Source organism: Balaenoptera musculus, chromosome 8 (genome assembly GCF_009873245.2).
Source record: "Balaenoptera musculus isolate JJ_BM4_2016_0621 chromosome 8, mBalMus1.pri.v3, whole genome shotgun sequence".
Classification (NCBI taxonomy): domain Eukaryota; kingdom Metazoa; phylum Chordata; class Mammalia; order Artiodactyla; family Balaenopteridae; genus Balaenoptera; species Balaenoptera musculus.
The window spans coordinates 90,196,277-90,216,320 of record NC_045792.1 but is presented as its reverse complement, the minus strand read 5'-3'; the positions used below and the strand labels follow the sequence as shown (position 1 = coordinate 90,216,320).

The 20,044-nt window shown below is 35.6% G+C and overlaps 1 long non-coding RNA gene across 1 annotated transcript in view; it reads left to right on the top strand.

Annotated features, from left to right (window-relative positions):
* LOC118898783 overlaps window positions 1–8,990 on the top strand; it is a 295,817-nt gene extending 286,827 nt beyond the window's left edge. Inside the window, exon 3 of the long non-coding RNA XR_005020816.1 lies at window positions 8,900–8,990. This is a non-coding gene — a long non-coding RNA (uncharacterized LOC118898783). The remainder of the gene's footprint in view (window positions 1–8,899) is intronic.
* Window positions 8,991–20,044: the final 11,054 nt, after the last annotated feature.

Sequence of the window (20,044 nt, the reverse complement as noted above, 5' to 3'; positions counted from 1 at the left end):
AGAAATAATCATCATGATTATTAATCTCTGAGGCAAAAATAAACTAAAAAGTGATACCACCCGGGAATTCCTGAGGTTACCAATTTTTTTTCAACCTGGTCATAAACCCTCAGGAAATGTCCTGTACCTCAGTTGTTAAATGTTGATCCAATAAGAGTTATCTCAGTAGTTGACTCTTATTGCCTGCCTTAGAGAAGTACAAGAGAAAATGTGATTACATGATTTCATAAATACATGTAACTTGTCAACCACTTTAGTTGTCTCCAATAACTAAAGAAAACTATGAAAAAAAATTACAACATGTTGACTTCTTGTATCGCTGAACTGATAATGATGTGAATGTATTCCTTTGGCAATTCACCTCTTGCTTTCTTAACCTTTTTACTACAGATAATAGTAATGATATGCTCTGTTATTTTGAGATTAAAAACCAAAGAGCCTAGAAAACTTCCTGGACACCAGCCTCCTGATTCTCATGTTAAATAAGAATAGTTTAAAGTGGCTTCATAGTATTAACTTCACTTTAGATGAAATACTGTGACACAAAATGTTGAAAGGTCTCTATTCAAAGCTATACAGGCCATGGAAAAGCACAGTATAATATCAAGTTTGGGTGTAAATGTTTTCATTTTAGTTCTCCCTATGCAAGCAAAATTATTTTAAAATATACATGAAAATATTTCAGTTTGAGTAGGCTTGTGTATAAATCTAGTTAGTATCTACATTACATACCTATTAACATTTGTAAAGATCATGAAATTATATATATGTATATATTGATCCCATTCCTTAAAAAAAAGAATCTCAAATACATCCACAATTAGAAATTGGAAGTCTAAAATAAAAATAAAATCTGATTTTCTAAAGGATGTAGAGATTTCATAAATCAAATATAAAAGCAATCAATTTTATTGTTTGTTTGATCCTTAATTTTTACAATAGTACCAGAGTCACTATAGAGTGCAGTGAAGTCAGTTTTCTAAATTGCATTTGACTTTCTCTGTCTGACTTACTACAGTCAGTTTGGCAACCTCTAGGTCCATCCATGTTGCTGCAAATGGCATTATTTCGTTCTTTTTTTTTTTTTTTGGCTGAGTAATGAGAAAGACAAATATCATATGATATCACTTATATGTGGAATCTAAAAAAAAAAATGGGGGTACAAATGAACTTATCTACAAAACAGAAATAAAGTTACAGATGTAGAAAACAAACATATGGTTACCAAGGGTTAAGGGGGGATAAATTTGGAGATTGAGGTTGACATATACACACTACTATGTATAAAACAGATAACTAATAACGACCTACTGTATAGCACAGGGAACTCTACTCAATACTCTGTAATGGCCTATATGGGAAAAGAATCTAAGAAAGAGTGGATATATGTACATGTATAACAGATTCACTTTGCTGTATACCTAAAACTAATACAACATTGTAAATCAACTGTACTCCAATAAAAATTTTTTTAAAAAATCTAAATCAACTATACTCCAATAAAAATTTTAAAATAAAAATTTAAAAATAAATATATAAATAAATTTGAGATCTTTTGTTGGTGCTTAACAGGCTAAATATCTAGGAGATATAGAGACCAAAGAAGAGTTATATAAGACTCATCTCCAGTACTTAGCCAGTGCATGGCTAATTTATGGGAAATGTTTATTAAGCAGACCTCTGATCAATAGACTGACAGATGGAATGACTAACTGACTAAATCAATGACTATGAAAACATATTCATGCACTGAACTAAGAGCCAAGAATAATGTTGAAGCTCTATAGCTTTTGATGAATATTATCTTCTTAATGATGGTAGATAAAGATAGACACCTTCTTCTTGGTCATTCATTTTCTACAACGAAACACTAAGGCTCAATGAATTTGAAATAAATCTGAAACACTGACACTTCCCATTTGGATCTTTCTACTTAGACTTGAAAAAAGAGGGCTTCCAGTGTGAACAAGACATCTCACATGACCCCACTGGCAAGTGCCCTCCACAGGTAGTCTGTGTTGAAAGCCCTGTGGTGGGAATCAGTGACTTTCTGCATGGATCCATGGGGAAGTCAACAGAAGGCTTATGATATGTCTTCCTCTGCCATTGCTAGAGACACCCCTTAGCAGTAAGCATGAACCTCAACCCTCCAGCACATACCTTCTCCGGTAGCCACATTCAGCACTGAAGATTTCCCACCAGCTGCCCCAAACCTAGGAGTCTTTCCTTGTCCTATTTTTCACTTCCAATCAACAAGCAAATCCCACTGAGATTTTTTCCCAAAAAATGTCTCAAAGTCCATCCACATTTCTCACATCCATTTCTATCACTGTGTCTGAGCCTTTATTACTCTTGTCTGCACTTCTGAAGTATTCCTCAACTTTCCTCCCTGAACCCAATATTACCATTGCAATCTATTTTCTACACATTGGTTAATATCATCTTTAAAAAATATAAAGCAGATCAGAGGCACTCTCTTCTTATATCTTACATGATTCCTATTACACTGAGAATTCAATCCAAAAATATTATCAGGAGCTAAAAGTCCTGCCATTTTTTCTTCTTGTCTACCTCTTCAATGTCTATTTCTTTTTCTTTTTTTTAAATAGATCTTTATTAGAGTATAAATGCTTCACAATACTGTGTTAGTTTCTGTTGTACAACAAAGTGAATCAGCCATATGCATACATATGTCCCCATATCCCCTCCCTCCTGAATATTCCTCCCATCCTCCTCATCCCACCCCTCTAGGTCATTGTAAAGCACTGAGCTGATCTTCCTGTGCTATGCTGCTGCTTCCCACTAGCTAACTAATTTACATTCGGTAGTGTATATATGTCATGCTACTCTCACTTCCAATGTCTATTTCTAACAGTACCTTTCTTACCACACTCAGGATGCAGCAGTTTCCTGTTTGCTCCTTGGACATGTTAAGTGTTGCAAGTTGATCTAACATGCTTTGGTCCTGCACAACATGTAGGCACTAGACTCTTTCTGGTAGATAGTAACAGGCAAAGAAGCCTGAGCTGAATAAGAATTAGCTATACTCTCATTACTAGGTCATAGCAAAGCAAAGTTGCTGACCTGATTTTGCCAAGAACACATATGTTTTTTGGACATACATGCTTGCATTGGTGAGTAATCAAAAAATAGTTCTGAAAATGCAACAAAGTTCCGTTCTTTTGAAAGTTCCAATCTTTTCAAAGTTTGTTCTTTTAGATGCTCTGAATGCCACCTTTCAGCAGACAGCATTCCAAAGGCAGATTTTGTATATTGTTTTAGTTGGATCAGCCAATGAAATATTCTTCTAACTCATGGCTCGGCAGAGAAAAATTTATGCATCAAGCCTCAGGTATCTTTCATAACATAAGGATATAAGCTTCATGCCTCACTTGATTCTTAAACTGTGTTAATATAAAAATGAGGAGTGTCCCCAAAATATGTAAGTCAACCCACATATCATGAATACCTTTAATTTCACCAGTAGAGGCCCATTTCCATTATTTTAATGCCAAGTATCAAGACATTTATTTGCCAATAAATACAATACCAGTTTACTAGTTTCTAATAATTATGATTATTAGCTGACCATGTGGTGTTGACCAAGAGCTTGAAAACCAAAAAAGTTTTGGTAGCTATCTCTGGAATGGTGTTGGAACAACTAGACATCCACATACAAAAAAAAAAAAAAAAAAAAAAGAATCTAGACACAGACCTTACACCCTTACACCCTTCACAAATGTAAAATGGAAAATTATAAAACTCCTAGAAGATAACATACAAGAAATCCCAGATGACATTGGATACAGCAATGACTTTTTTGTCAAGCCACCAAAGGTATGATCCATGAAAGAAATAATTGATAAGTTGAACTTTATTCAAATTAAAATTTTCTGCTCTGTGAAAGACACTGTCAAGAGAATGAGAGGAATGGGAGAAAATGTTTGCAAAAGATACATCTGATAATCGACTGTCATCCGAAATACACAAAGAACTTGTAAAACTCAACAATAAGAAAACAACCCCATTAAAAAAACAGGACAAAGACCTGAACAGACACCTCACCAAAGAAGATATACAGATAACAAATACACATGTGAAATGATGCTCCTTATCCTATGTCATTAGGGCAATGTAAATTAAAACAATGACAACATGCCACTACACACCTATCAGAATGGCCAAAATTGAAAACATTGACAAAACCAAATGCTGGTGAAGATGTGGAGCAACAGGAACTCTCATTCACTGCTGGTGGGAATGCAAAATGGTACAGCCACCTTGGAAGACAGTTTGATGATTTCTTACAAAACTAACTATACTCTTATCATACTATCCAGCAATTGTGCTTCTTGGTATTTACCCAAAAGAGTTGAAAACTTATGTCCACACAAACACCTGCACACAGATGTTTATAGCAGATTTATTCATAATTGCCAAAACTTGGAAGCAAGCAATATGTCCTTCAGTAGGTAAATGGATAAATAAACTGTTGTATATCCAGACAATGGAATATTATTCAGTACTAAAAAGAAATGAGCTATCAAGCCATCAAAAAAACAACATGGAGGAATCTTAGTGCATATTATTAAGTGAAAGAAGCCAATCTGAAAAGGCTACATACTATACAATTCTAACTATATGACATTCTGGAAAAGTCAAAACTATGGAGACAATTAAAAAAATCATTCGTTGCCCTGGGTTGTGGGGAGAGAGGGGAGAGATGAATACGTGAAGCACAGAAGATTTTTAGGGCAGTTAAACTACTCTGTATGGTACTATAATGGTGGATACATGTCATTATACTTTTGTCCAAACCCATAAAATATACAATAACAAGACTGAACTCATGCAAACCATAAATTTTGGGTGATAATGGTGAGTCAATGTAGGGTCATTAATTGTAAAAAATGTATCACTGTGGTGTGGGATGTCCATAGTGTGGGAGGTTTTGCATGTGTGGGGATAGGAGATATATGGGAACTCTGTACTTTTTGTTCAATTTTGCTATGAACTTGAAACTTCTCTATAAGTTTATTAAAATAGACAAAAATACAACAGACCATCGGCATTTGTATCATTTTAAGGATTGTGTCGAAACTTCTAAGTGTGGCATGTGAGATCTCTCATGAACTTGTCCCTGCCTAACAATGCATGTTAATTTCTTACACCCACACTTTGTGTGTATGTGTATATACACATACACAAACACACACAAACATATTTTCCCCACCTCTCACTCTAATCATTCAGAACTTATTGTTCATTGAAGCAAAGTCACTCAGAGCTGTCCACTCTTCAGTGGTGAGAATTTCTGCTCTTCTTTGATTGTCTAATTCTTCCTTGTCTTTCAAGCCTTATTTCTTCAGAAAGCTGTTCTTAATTCTCCTCCAATCTAATTCAAGTGCCTCTAATTCCACCCAGTATGTACCTTCTTTTATCATAGAAGATGTCATATTATTCTAGAATTGTTTATATATGTATATATGTGCTGTATCATTCAATAGATGATGAATTCCTTGAAGTAGAATCTGTGTTGTTTTAGCACAGTTCTATGTCCATAGTTGGTGCTCTAGAAAAATTTGTTAGATAAATGAATGGTGACCAGAGGATGTGGAGTAAGCTCTGATCTTAGAGAATTCCCAGGGTTGACAACCGTGTATGGAAATCTGACCTTAAGGGAAAGTGTGTGTAGTTGCTGGAAGCATTTTACATCTTTAATTGGAGAGGGCCAACTTCAATCCCTGGTGATGTCAATATGGCAGCTTTCACCAGCCTGAAAGTCCTCTGGCACTGAAAACACATAAAGTCTGGAGGCTGTTTATGAGACTGAGAAGGTGAGTCAATAGACCCTGTTCCAAGTTGGCAAGAAGGAACATAGTCCTAAACAGCTAAAGCGCCATAACTCACATTAAGCTTCTCATTAATTTAAATGTTAATGTAAATTTAAAACATGTTGTATTGATTTGGAACTACTTTTTATGAATACCGCATAACTGAGCTCTCTAGAAGCAGAATCCAAATGGACATCTCTTCACACCAACTTATGATTAAGAAAAAAAAATGAGGCTTTCTCTTTTTCTCTCTCTTGTTTTGTTGTGTAAAATCATTTGTTTTAGTTATGAGGCCTAGCTATGAGAAGCTATGAGAACTTCTGGCTTTGAGTGCCACTGATTTGGACAGTCCTCAGCAAAAGATCAAATTCTGAATGTATTCTTTCAGAGTATTGCATATGTAATTTCAAATATATATGGAGATCAGTGTCTTTTCCATTTCACTGATGAGAAACCTAAAGTCTCTGGGACCATGCTGGTGATTTCAGTCTGTTTCGTTAGTTCTTCATCTAGAATCTCTTTCATTGGGATTTATATTTCCTTATTTAACAGGAAAACACATTTTTCAAAGGATGTCTTAAGACATCACATAAGAGAAATAATGCTAATGCTGCTGATGATAATGATGATGGAGATGATATCTGGTAATTTTTGTATATGCTTCCTTACTCTGTGCCAGATCCTAATGCAAAGTCTTTTAAAACAATTTCTCACTTAATCCCCAAAACAGCACAGAGAGGAGTCTTCTCTCATTACCCTATTTTACAGATAAGGAAACTGTCCCATAAAGAGATTAAGTCACTTTCCTAAAGTTCCACAAGCAGAAAGGGATGTTGCTGGCCCTAGGACTCAGGTTGGTCTGACCTCAAGGTCTTTTTCGTAAGCATTATGCTCTCTGGGTCTTACATCACACAGTGTGATTGATACATGCAGACCTAGAGTAGTAAATTTCTTTTTGAAGAGATGCATATAAACATGTAATTAAGGATTTGGTGTTACTATTGAGACGTTGGGTGGATGGATGAAATCCAGAAACCTGGTTCTTAGTTCCTGAACACCTTGTATCTTATTTCCTTCACCTATACACTATGAAATTTGAACTAATTGATTAGTGAGGCCTCTTCCAGCCCCACATTCTGTGAGTCTGTGTAATGATATGATTCACTTTGTTCTGATCAACAAACTCTCTGCTTGGTTCTTATCTTCACAACCACCCACTACAGTGCTTCTTCACATCCGATGCCTCTGCACCTGCAGGCAAACCCATCTAGCTCACTTCTCTGTACTCACGTGCATACAAAGTAAGCATCCTGATATGCACACATTTCTTTGAAACATGCTAAATACCAGGCAGAAAACTCAGGCTAGAAGATGGAAAAAGCAGCATTTTGTTCCCCTAAACACAGAAATGAAATACAAAAACCATAGTCCTGGAGAGAAATCAGACAAGACCTTCATATATCAAAAGAAAAATATCAACCAATGCATTCAGAGGCTCAGATAATAAAGGACTGAGAGAACCTATAGAAATTGAATATTTACTGGCCTAGGTGTAGCCAACAAGCTCTGTAGGGCCAGGGTATATAGCGTAGTAAGGACTATAGGCTCTGGGATCACACAAACCTGCTAACTTCACCACTTATTATCTCTCTTTGGGGAGTTGACTCATGCCTCAGTTTCTTCACCTGTAAAACGAGAATCATAATTCAAAATTTTAATAGGGTAGTTATAAGGCTTAATCTGTAAAATAATGTAGAGAGTTTATTCCAGCACCGGATATGTAATACAGGCTTAAATTAATCTCCATTACTTACAAACAACAACAAAAAATGTTCATGGGTTAGTTTTAAAATTATCTTTGTAAACAGTAATTGTAGTTATCACTCAATTCTCAATTTTAGGAATTATTATTGTTTTTGCAGGTCAATGATATATGAAATAACAATTAGATATGAATACTTCAACCAGAAATATTTTTCCCTTGGAAGATATCTGACGGGGAGAAAAAGTCATGATATAATGTCAAATTCTGTAAGCTATCTTACAAATAGCCTCTAGTTCTCCAGTTTCTATAGAATTCCAACATCTTCCTCTCAACATTAGCATAGCAGGAAGATAGACAGCTGAGCCACTGGCCCCAAATGGTTATGAATCCTGTGAATTAAAATTCCCATTTTACTGAAGTCCATGAGATACATAGTTGATTTATTCAATAGAAAAACCTGAAATTGATTACAGTGAATCTAGTATCATTTACCTACAAGTAACTAATTGCCCAGCAGAGATAGAAGCCAGTAACTGAGTACCTAGAACAAATTTACAAAAATTCAAGATTTATCTAAACATGAGGATTTTGCTACCATAAATTCCTCCTGACAATTCTACCTATATCATACCACATCCTCAGAAGGAAAATTATCACAGAATTTGAAAGATGGAAGGGGACTTGGAGGAAATTCTGCACAAAGCTCTTAATTTTATATGTGGAGAGATTAAGACTCGGAGAAGTTTAGATACTTGTCCAAAATTGCCTACCTAATTATGGTAGGGTTATGAATTGAATCTAGTTCTGATTCTTAGTCCAATGCCCGTATTTACTTATTTTCTTTATTGCTATATCAAACTGAGAAATCTGTTAATTACAGTGTATGTTTTCTAGTTTTTTTAATGTCCATTTGGCTAATAGGGTTAGAATAAACTGATAATTATCTCTATTGTTTTCAACTTATGACAGAGGGATGAGGTAAAAGTAAGAAGTCTCCCAAGCTTCTCCAATGAAGTGTGTATGACACATGACACACTTCAGTAATACAGTGCACTGACCGTTGACAAAGGAAAGAAAGATTAGCAAATTTAGAAATGGGTAAACTAAAGTAAATATCTGTACCTCTATCTTTACATCTATGCCAATGTTTATATCTATGTCTGTCTGTCTATCTGTATTAGAAAAATGAATGACTAAATTCTGTTGGGGGAGTGTGACAGGCTGGAATATCTAACACTAAATTTGTTCTCAATTGTATAGTATGATTTAAAGATATGATATTTGTGTTGTCTTCCTCCAGGTATAAAAGAAACGTCATCTACAGAAATCCAGAACACTTCTCTAACCTCTTTGGATTTTCTTGGGAAGATCAGGACCTGTTGAGAAATTTTGATAAGGTAAGTAAGTTCCAAGTACCACTAACCTGTTTTCTTGTGGCTTCCATTCTAGCTTACAAAGTTCAGAACAAAAGTGATGTTCTATAAGTCAAAAGAGTAGAAAATGGAAAGCCAGATTCCCCTTTTTATAAATGATGCAGTTAATATCTGAAAATGTTGTTTCAACATGTAAGCTTCCTAACATTTAACTCCAGCACTAGATAGATTTACCCATCCAGTCCCAGGAAGTGCTAGGCAACTGCAGGCTCTCTCGACATGGCAGGCTGCCCCATAAAATTTCCAGTGTGGATAGCAGGTGTGAATTCTTCTTCCTGTAAATACCCAGCCCTAAAGCTGAAAGTGAAGAGAATGGGTTAAACTATAACCGACAAAGTCTTGCTCCCCAGTTCACCAATCACATAAGCAACTCTAATGACCAAGGAAAGGAGAGAGTAAGGCAAGTACAGAGAAGCCAGAATAGCTAACATAATGGAATTTTTTTCAAATGGAGAAATAAAATAGAAATAAGGAATAAGTATTCTTCCCAAATACCATTGAAGAATAGGAGAGTCCTGCCAAGAAGAGGAAGGGCTCTTTACAGTTTGCGTGAGGATTTTGTTAACCTGGTAGCACACTAAGAGAACCCCTCCTGAGTGATGGAGGCAGCCACAGCACTGTGATTTCTCCTGCTTAAAGAAGCAAGCCAGATTCTAAGCAGAATTTTTGCCAACTGCCTGTTAGACATCATGTATTATTAGAATCACAATGGGCATGTTGTCTGTATTGTCACAGAGCATATGGCTATATGATAGACTGCTGGCATATGTGGTTTTTACTGTTTTTAAAAAGCCCATTACATATAGTAATTTTTAATTTTTCAGGCATACTATTAAATTATTCTGTAAAGAGGGTGTGGAGGGAACAGTTTATCCAGGTAAGTGAGCTTAGCTGACTTTTCAGTGGACTTGTCTCAATGGGAATTGTAATTGTAATTTATATCATCTGTGTCTCCTGGATTTATTTGTTGGTAAACATAAAACCAAGGAAAGGGAACTTATTGAAAGTATAGAGAAACAATCATAAGCTTGAAGAAAAGTAAAATAATAGACTTGGTATAGGACTATGAACCAAGCCAAGCATCTGTAGAAGGTCTTGGTAGCAGCACCCACTTAATATTTTCAACTGGTTGGTGCCTCTAGAATGAATGAACCATGTTCCTGTCATATTGATATTTCTTCATCTGAGATTCAAGATCATGCAAGAAAAAGTTTTATTTCGGCCATGCAATTTGGTCAGATTTTGGTGATTTGCCCTCCCCTTGGTTATACTGGAGTAGCAAAAGAAAACATACAATGGATTGGAAAGTTTTATCTTCTATGATGGAACAGCAGTCATCTGGATTTGCCACTCCACCACAAATACATATCATGGAGAATAATTAATCATCAAAAATGAGATAGGGCTAGCATCAGGATGAAGGAGTCTATATTTAATATTATTTAATCCACAGCACCTTGTAGCATAAAGGGTGTATCACCTATTAACATGGGTGATCTACAAAAATGTATGTACTACAGTGACATTTAGAAAGTTAATTATTGGCAAATGTCTCTTGGGTATATCCTTAAAGAATGTCAAGGGACTACTAGATTGATCAACCTTTTAATTTTGACACTCAAAAGTTGTATTTCTGCAAGGTTTATGTAAGCTTGAAAGTATGAAATCAACTAGTCCCTCAAAATGAAAAATCTTTTGCTGAAAGAGAGAAGAGGACCAGTAAGGATATAAAAAGACTGGAAACTCACTGGGGGAGCCAAACCTAAAAATCTTTCATAAAGCAAAAACCTTAAAGAGGGGAGGGATAAAGTGGTTCTAGGTTAGTAGGGCTTCCTGCTCCAGAAAGAGACAAATGCAAATCCTAATTTAGAACCCTAATTTAAGACCTCAGGATTCCTCCAGATTAAGTTCAACCAAAGATGTGCTCACTGCTGATATTTAGTAAAAATAAATAAATATGTTGAAAAAAATGATTGAATGAATAATTAGATTAATTTTAAATATATTAGACAATTTTCCAAAATATACATGTTTAACCATCTGTTTTTAAATGAGTCCATATCAGTTATCTCCCCTTTTTCCATATCCTCAAAGCCTTTATAACATTATTCTTTTAGCATAGCATTAGGAAACCAAAATGAAAAAACATAAAACAAAAAAACACAGGTAACTTAAGAGAAAGCTATTATCCATCCCTGATAGATCTATCCTAAAGAATTTATCTCAGAAGTTCAAGGCTATCTGGTTCCTGTGCACCAATAAATCACAGCATAATAAAATCAAATCATAGTGGGAGCATTCTAATTTTAATTTTGTCTTGAGATTTATGAAGTATCTAATCATATTTTGAATCAGTTAGTAAAATGAATGGATAGTAGGTTCTGTAGGAATGCTTGGATATTCAGGGAAATTTTCCAAGAACCTTCTGCAAAAACATATTAAAATCTTAGGGGAAGTCAGAGCATACAACCATTCCCTTATTAACTATCACAGCTCTTCCCTATCTATTGTGTATAAACTCTGGCATGCAGATTTTTGTCCCATTTGGAAATGTTATCCTAATAGGAATTGGCCTACCAGCACTTATTTCTGACTTCTCCTTGCTAATAGAAAAACTGAGAATTATTGTCTTCTGGAAGGTGGTTAAATGAACAGTGCAACAGATTGGAACAAGTAAAGTTCCAAATAGCCTTGTCAGGTTTGTGATTCATATACAAAGAGTAGACATCTACATGGGTAAATTTCAGTGGCTGTTCCTTGATGACTGACATTTTTATTTAGGAACAAATAGAGTTCCACTTATTCCTGGAAACCTATCTATAAATTAGATCCCCCAATGTCTAAAATGAGATATGTAATTTCAAGTGAAACAAATATTATTGCCCCAGTCTAAAGAGAACTAAAAGGATATTTGCTATTATCACATCCATGGGAATTTTTTGATAAAAAATACATAGCTTTTTCCAGTTTAAGTTGTCTCTGAAATGTGGCAGTATTGGTAGTGGCTGAAATAGTTATTAGAGCTGATTCATAGAGTTCATGGTAATAGAAAAAGCATGCCCACATTCCCATGACTCACGCCCTCGTTAACAAATCTTTACACCATAAATCTGATGTAGCCCTATTCAGGGAGATCGCAAGCCCTTTGGGATGCCTCCTCCTAGATCTTTAAATTAAAAACTGAATTAAAACACTCAGTAATGACAAGAGTATAGAGAAATAGTGTTTTTATAAATGGATGTTGAGAGTGTAACTTGATAAAACTTTCTGGAGACTAACATGGCATGTTATCAAAAGTCTTTAAAATGTGCCTGCCTCTGACCTAACGTTTTCTTTTCTAAGATTTATCTTAAAGAAATCAGTAAACAAATGAATATAGATATATGTACATGCATAAGCATTGGAGCATTGTAAACAGTTGCAATATATTAGAAACAACCTAAATACCTGAAAACAAAAGATTTCTTATAATATGGCCTGTTGATATAATAAACCACTATACAGTCATTAGTAGTGAAGCTGCTGCTCTGAATATATAGACATGAGAATATGTTCACAATACATTATTAATTTTAAAAATCTGATTACAGTAATTTATGCAAATATATCAATAATTATATGTTACATATATATTATATATTTTATATGTATAGAAAAATATCTGAATAATAGGGTTATAGCTTATTCTTTTTGTATATTCTTTTTTTAATAGAAATAAATAGGCATGTGAGTATACAAATTGAGAGAAAAAAATAAATTGCAAACTAAGGGAAAAGTTCTTCAAAGGGTAAGAGAAGACCCTCTACCTCCATGAAAAGATATACACACATACTACCTCTTTATAATCCATATTGTTTTCACTCCAGAAGGAGGCCTTGAAAGGAGATGAATCTGTGGACCTATCATGTTTTCCTGGGAATGGGGCTGAGCTGTAACTCCAATTGTCCTAGTTTATAAGTGATGATATCTCTTGCCTGTTGCTGTAAGTCATGGAATTGAGGGGCTATGGCCACTAGCAATAGGGTAAAAAGCATGGGGGAGGGGAACTTCAAACAAAACCAGTTGGTCATTTACAAATAGGACTAAAGAACAAGAATGTGAGATATCATTCCCAGGGCTAGGGATTGAAAAGAGACATTGAGGATGATTGAAAGGGGAAGGCAATAATATGCGCTGCTCAGTAACAGGGTAAAGCCAAGATTACTTCTGGTGTGGTACATATTCGGTTCTCAGTGAAAAGAGTACTGGAGTGGCAGTGACAAAAATGACAGATTCACGACCCTGAAAGCCTGTAAAGTGCAAAAGAAAGGGTGCCTGCTCAGGAAGATGCCAACGTGTTGCTTGGGAGAACTTGAGCTCTTGTATAACCACTATCAAATCTTTGGAAACAACTAAATTCTCAAGTAAATGCCCTTCAAGCTAAGCCCCCTTTTCTTTCATCCAAATTGCTGACACTGCCCCTTCTAGAATATTGGAATGTCCACTAAAAAAATGAACAATCTAAAAGTTGAGAATTATGTTTTTATTCCAGGAACTTACTGAGGACTATAGCCCAGGAATCAGCCTCTCCGATAGCTCTGAGGAACTCTTCCAAAGAGGTAAGGGAGAAGCCAGGATATATAGGAGATGTTGCTGAAAAAACAAAACCAGAAAACATGTAGTTGGTCATCCAGAGATTACTGCTAATCACAAAAAACAGACATCTCAAGTTAATAATCTTAGTGTTTTTCTATGTATAGGAAGATCCAAGAGTCTGGGCTCATCAAAATTATTCCTTTCATATGCATTTTAACTACCTAGGGCCAGTATTCTGTTTTTCTCCATCCTGAATTCCCCTCAGGGTTCACCACTGGGGGAAGTTGCAGTGGCTGATGGCTTGATGGAGGGCAACATTCATTGTTTACTGAAGTGGCAGGCAACATTTTTTGTCAATGAGAACCACCACCATACTGCATTCATGGAGTAGTTAGTAACCCTGAGGTAAAGAAAGTGTCCTTTGCACTTATGGCTAAGACGGGAGCAGCCCAGTAGATCCAAGTTCCCTGGAAATCGCTTTCCACTTAGCATTCTTGGATGGATCTGTGTTGGTGCCATGAAAGGTTAGGAATTTCTCTGTTAAGAGATTTTGAATGGTAACCTCTTATCTTATCGTTACTATTGTCATAAAAATAATGGCTGGTAGCAGTAATGGAGGAAGGACTTCCTATGCATATTACTGGAACTAAGCCTCTTCACAGGAATTATCTCAATGAATCCTCAAGCACCCTTTCAACCTTCATGTCAAAGATAAAGACACTGAGGGGAAGAGAAGTAACTTCAAGGTCATTCAAATAGAAAGGAGGTGGATGTGGGATTAAAATCTAGGCAGTATGATTCAAATCTTCTTAAACTCTGGTAGCTCTTCTGACTCTTTAGAACAGAACACATTATAATGTTTATTTCTGATGACAGTTGTTTGAAGTAACAGTAATCATTAACAAAGTCTGACATCAGATATAACAAAGCAAGAGACCCACAGGACTCTGACTTTGGATTTTTCAGATATTTATTTTTTTTTAAATAACAAAAGAGGGGAATTTGTGGCTTAGAACCACATGACTCATCTTTAGTTTTCTTCGTCTGCCCTAACCTAAGGAATACATCTATGATAAATAACAAGATATGAAAGACTTCCATAGCTTTAAAGGAAAGTTGTCCAAAGCATATAGCATCATATGGTAGTATCATACTTGAAGGGGGAAAAGCACACTCTAAGGATAGAGTATTTGGTTAAGTGGTAACCATTTGGAAAACAGAAGTGAAATGAAAATTACCTGCTAAGTCTCAGCTGTTCCACAGCACATTTCAGCTAAAAATGCTTAAAAATAAAATACCTGAGAAGGCAAACTATTTGCAATTACATTTGTACGTGATCTTATTTTCTCTGTGTGTGAGACAGCCTTCAAGGCTGTCACTGTCATGATGGAGCATTCACTCACTCATTCAGTAAATGTTTATTGAACGTGTATATCATGCTGTGGAGCTAGGCACTGGGGTGACCCAGGTGATTTTATATTCTCTTTTGTGGAGTGAAGCAGGGACAGAACCGAGGAGCTTAATATCTTAATAGTATATGGTAGAGATGAGAAGAACAGATGCACATTAACATAAAGATATATGCGCTTGCCCACATATATGCATATGCTTTCTTGCCACACTGCAGGAGAGAAATATCAATCACACTGAAGATATTAACAGAATGTCTGGGTGGCTTCCGCCTCAGTTGCGGAAGATTTCATGGATGAGCTGAGTTTTGAAAAGTTTTGGAATAAATGACAGCATAAAGTATGGTGGCACAGAATATGGAGACATATTCTGTTTTGGCAGAGATAGTGACACAGAGGATCTGAAGAATCCTCAATGTCTTCAAGAAGTGTAATTTGAATTAGGAGATAGCTCAGGTGAACTGGTTAGTGGAGGTTGAAATAGCAGAATTGACGTGTATGTTTTTTGGAATATTTTTAAGTGGAGTCTAAAGAAAAAGCAAAACAAGACACCCTCTCCATATCCTTTCTTTAGAATCTAAAGCCTTTGCATGTGAGATGATACGTAATTATTACCCTTAATTCTAGCAAAGAAAAAAAAAAAAAAAAAAAGTAAACCGAAATCCTTTTCAAAGGCTTTGGCTTTAAATCAAACTGGGATGAAGCCCCAGCTTTGCAAATTACTTTTTAAACTTAAAAAAGTTACTTGCTTCTCTTGCCTTCAGATCCTCTATACAGAAGGGTTATTGGGAGTCAATGAATGTAAAGAAATTAGCATACTGTCAGACACATAATACATGCTCATTAAGCTTAAGCTAGGTTATTATCAATAGTACCTCTTTACTGTTTCATTAAAATATAGCACACACTGATTGATGCACAATAATATGCGATTTGGTTTTTGCTTTAAAAATAGGTTTATTGAGATATCACGATATCCTGCAAATTGTGGCAAGTAATGTGGTACAATATGAATAGAATAGAGTCCTACTACAAGGACACTGGTGTCTATCGGAACATTTTTAACTAACTGCAATGACTAGGTGGGGGTGGTGATTTGTTCTGATTTGTTCTTTACTTATCTATCAATTCCTAAGAAATTCAGGGCTCTCTAAAGCATTTTTGGTTATCAGAAAACAATTTCAAAATGGCTCTAGAATGCTGTACTGTTGAAGCATTTTTGTACTTTAAAAAATATGTTCTGGTTAAGAAAATACTTTTACCTTTATAAGATATGATGCTCACAAGGGGCCTGGGAGGTAAGCCCAGGGCTGGAGGGGATGAATGGAGGGGTGGGAAGATGACTGGAGGAAACTGACATTTCAAGGATTGAAATGACTTGACAGAACCAGGGAGTAAGAAAGCAGGAATTTCTTCTTTATGTTGCCTCTGCATAGAATGAATGAGTCACCTGTTATTCCTTGGACTCCAGGCTGTGCCAGCCCTGAGGAAGTGAGTGAGTCTCTGGCATGTGTTTGTGAAATGTTCAGTTTTCTTCTTTAACCACTCTTTCTTTTCTCTAGTCAAATATAATTCCCTGCTGCTCCTGGGCTTCTGGACAGCTACTAAGATCACACCTCTGCTCCTTCCTTTTCCTTCCCCTTTGGTCAAAAACACTTTATTCTGCAATAATAATAACTGGAATAAAATGTGTTATATCCACACAATGGAAAATTCTTTGGCAATCAAAAGGAATGAAATTCTGGTATATCCTATGACATGGATGAAACTTGAAAACACTATGTTGAATGAAAGAAACCAGACACAAAAGATGACATATGGTATGATTCCATTTATATGAAATGTTGAATATGAATATGATATAGATATAGTTCAATATCAATTTGAATACAGATTAAGCAAATCTGTAGAAATAGAAAGCCAATTAGTGGTTGCCAAAGGCAGGTGAGAAGGATGGGGAATGACCACTAATGGGTAGGGAGGTTCTTTTTGAGATGACCAAATATTCTAAAATGAGACTGTAGTATGGTTGCACCACTGTAAATATACTAAAAATCATGAATTGTCCGTTTAAATGAGTGAATTGCATGGTATATGGATTATACCTCAATACAACTGTTAAAAAATAATAATAACAGGAATGGCCAAAATTATTGTAACCATGTCATGTTTGCATGGGATCAATATTTTGCATATATTAAGTTTGTGTATCTATTTAACCCTCAGAACAACCCTCTGAAGCTGGTACTATTTTTATTTCCATTTTCTAATATGAACAAACTGAGAAAAATTAATCATCCAAGGTCATACAGCTAGTAAATGGCAAAGTTAAGATTTGAACTTGGGAAGTCTGGCTTCAGAACTCTGCTCTTAACTACCTTGAAATACCTTCACATGCAATTGACAGTCTTCCTCTATCTTTATATTCTCTATGATCCGGCCACATGGGAGGACTTACTATGCCCAGATCTCCCCCGTGCCCTTCCTTGCAATTATTCATATGCTTTGTCCCTTCCCATTCATTTTTTTCTCCACAACTTTGAGGTATAACTCAAAGGTATATAATAAATTGGACGTATTTGAAGTGTACAATATCATAAGTTTGGATATATATAAACACTGCCAAACAGTCTCCACAGACTCTTGATCTTGGTCTCCACAATCAAGATAATCAAGATAATAAACTTATCTATCACCCCCAAAAGTTTTCTCATGATCCCATGTCCTCCTTCTATTCTGAACCTCCTCCCCCAACTCATTCCCAAGCCACTCTTGATCTTTTTCTGTCATTACAGATTCACTTTTGTTTGCTGGAGTTTTATGTACAAGGAATCATATAGTATATAATTCTTTTCATCCAGATTCTTTTCATAATTATTCTCCTATTTATTCATGCCATTTCATTTCTCAAAAGTGTAGTGGTCCTTATTGCTGAGTAATATTCCATTATATATGTATACTGCAGTTGGCTTATTCATTCAGGTTTTGATGTACATTTGGATTGTTTCCAGCTTTTAGCTATTGCAATTAAAGATGCTATGAACTTTGGTACACAGATCTTTGTATGGACATATGCTTTCATTTCCTTTGCATAAATACTCAGTAGAATGGCTGTATCATATAGTAAACCAAACTCTTCTAATATTTTACATTCCTACCAGCAATGACTGACAGTTCTAGACCCTCCACTTCCCTGCCAACACTTTTTGATCTTAGTCATTCTAATAGGTATATAGTGTTATCGTATTTCATGGTGGTTTTAACTTGCATTTCCCTAGCCACTAATGATGTTGAGCATCTTTTAATATGCTTCTTTGCATCATTCTTGTTACAGTTGTCTGTTTTCTTATTAGGTTCTGTGAGTTCTTTATGTATTCTGGTTATGTCTTTTGTGAGATATATGGTTTGGAAATATTTTCTTCCAGTCTGTAGCTTATCTTTCCTTTCTCTTAAAAATGTCTTTTCAAGAGCTGAAGCTTTTGACTTTGGTGAAGTCCTATTTATTATTTTTTTCTTTTATGGATCATGTGTATTATATTAAAATATTTTTGCCAAAATCAAGATCATGAAGATTTTACTCCTATGTTTTCTTCTGCAAGCTTTATAATTTCACACTTCACAGTTAGGGCTATGAACCATTTTGAGTTAATATTCACATGTGGCATGAGGTATGGACCAAAGTTCACAGTTTTGCATATGGATATCTAATTGTTGCAGTACTTCCTGCTTAATGACTATCCTTTCTCCATTGAACTATCTTTGTACATTCATCAAAACATTCCTCCTTCTTTTGCCTATCAAAATCAAACTTATCCTTCAAGGTCAAGTTTCAATGCCTCACTCTCTAGAAAACCACCCCAAAGTCTCCTACTTACTACACTTTGCATTCATTCACAGTCGAGTTAAAAAAAATTCATATATTAATAGTGATTATCTCCAGTTGTGGGGTTTAGGATGATTTGTTATTTTGGCTAAGCACTTTGTCAGTACTATCTGAATTTTCTACCATGAGCATTTATACTTCATAGAGAAAAATAACTTGATTTTATATATTTATAGTATATTCCTTGTGACACACTTCTAAGTAGTTTTTTTTTCCATTTTGAGCAAATAAAATCCAATCTACCGGATATATATACATACATATATATACACATACACACATACATTCTATTTGCTCGTGTAACCAAAAAATTCTCAGAACAGAGTAGCTTTAGGCATGGATAGATCTAGATACTCAATAACTAGTATGTGCAATCTATCACTGCTAATCTCATAGCTCTGTTCTCATCACTGCTGGCATTTGTCTCAGACAGCCTCTCCTATGTGGTGGCAAAGAATTCCCCAAACAACTATAGGTTTATATTACTTTGGCAGCCTCAATGGATCAAGTTCCTTCCTTATTGTCCTTGTAAAACATTTTGTGGTTGGCATGCCTTGCGTCACCTGCCTTCTCACAACCAGTTCTGCTGATATGTTGGCCAAGTTATTTGTTGCCACATGACTATGTTAGGTGGTCAACCCTATCTGAGTGTCTGAACATTAAGTGCTGGAAAGAAAACTGAGAAGCTATATCAAAAGAATAACTAAAACATGGTAAAATGGCTAAAATAACCAATGCCTACTACTTTACCTTTTTATATCACCCAAACAATTTGGTTACATAGATACTGCCCAAATTTTAGAAATTTGGAAACTGAGGCATAAAGAGATAGTAGACTTAATCAAGTTCACTGTCATAGTTTCCTATGGCCACTATACCAAAGTACCACAAACTTAGTGGCTTAAAACAACACAATTGTATTATGTTTCTGGAGCTCAGAAATCAAAACCCAGCCCCAAGGGGATAAAATTAAGGTGTGAGCAGGGTTGCTTTCCTTTTAGAGTCTCCAGGTGAGCTTGTTTCCTGCCCTTCTCCAGCCTCCAATGGCCTTGACTTGTGGCCCCTTGTTCTTTATTCAAAGACAGCAGCGTGACATCTTCAAATCCATTTCTCTCTAACTCTGACCCTCCTTACTTACTCTTATT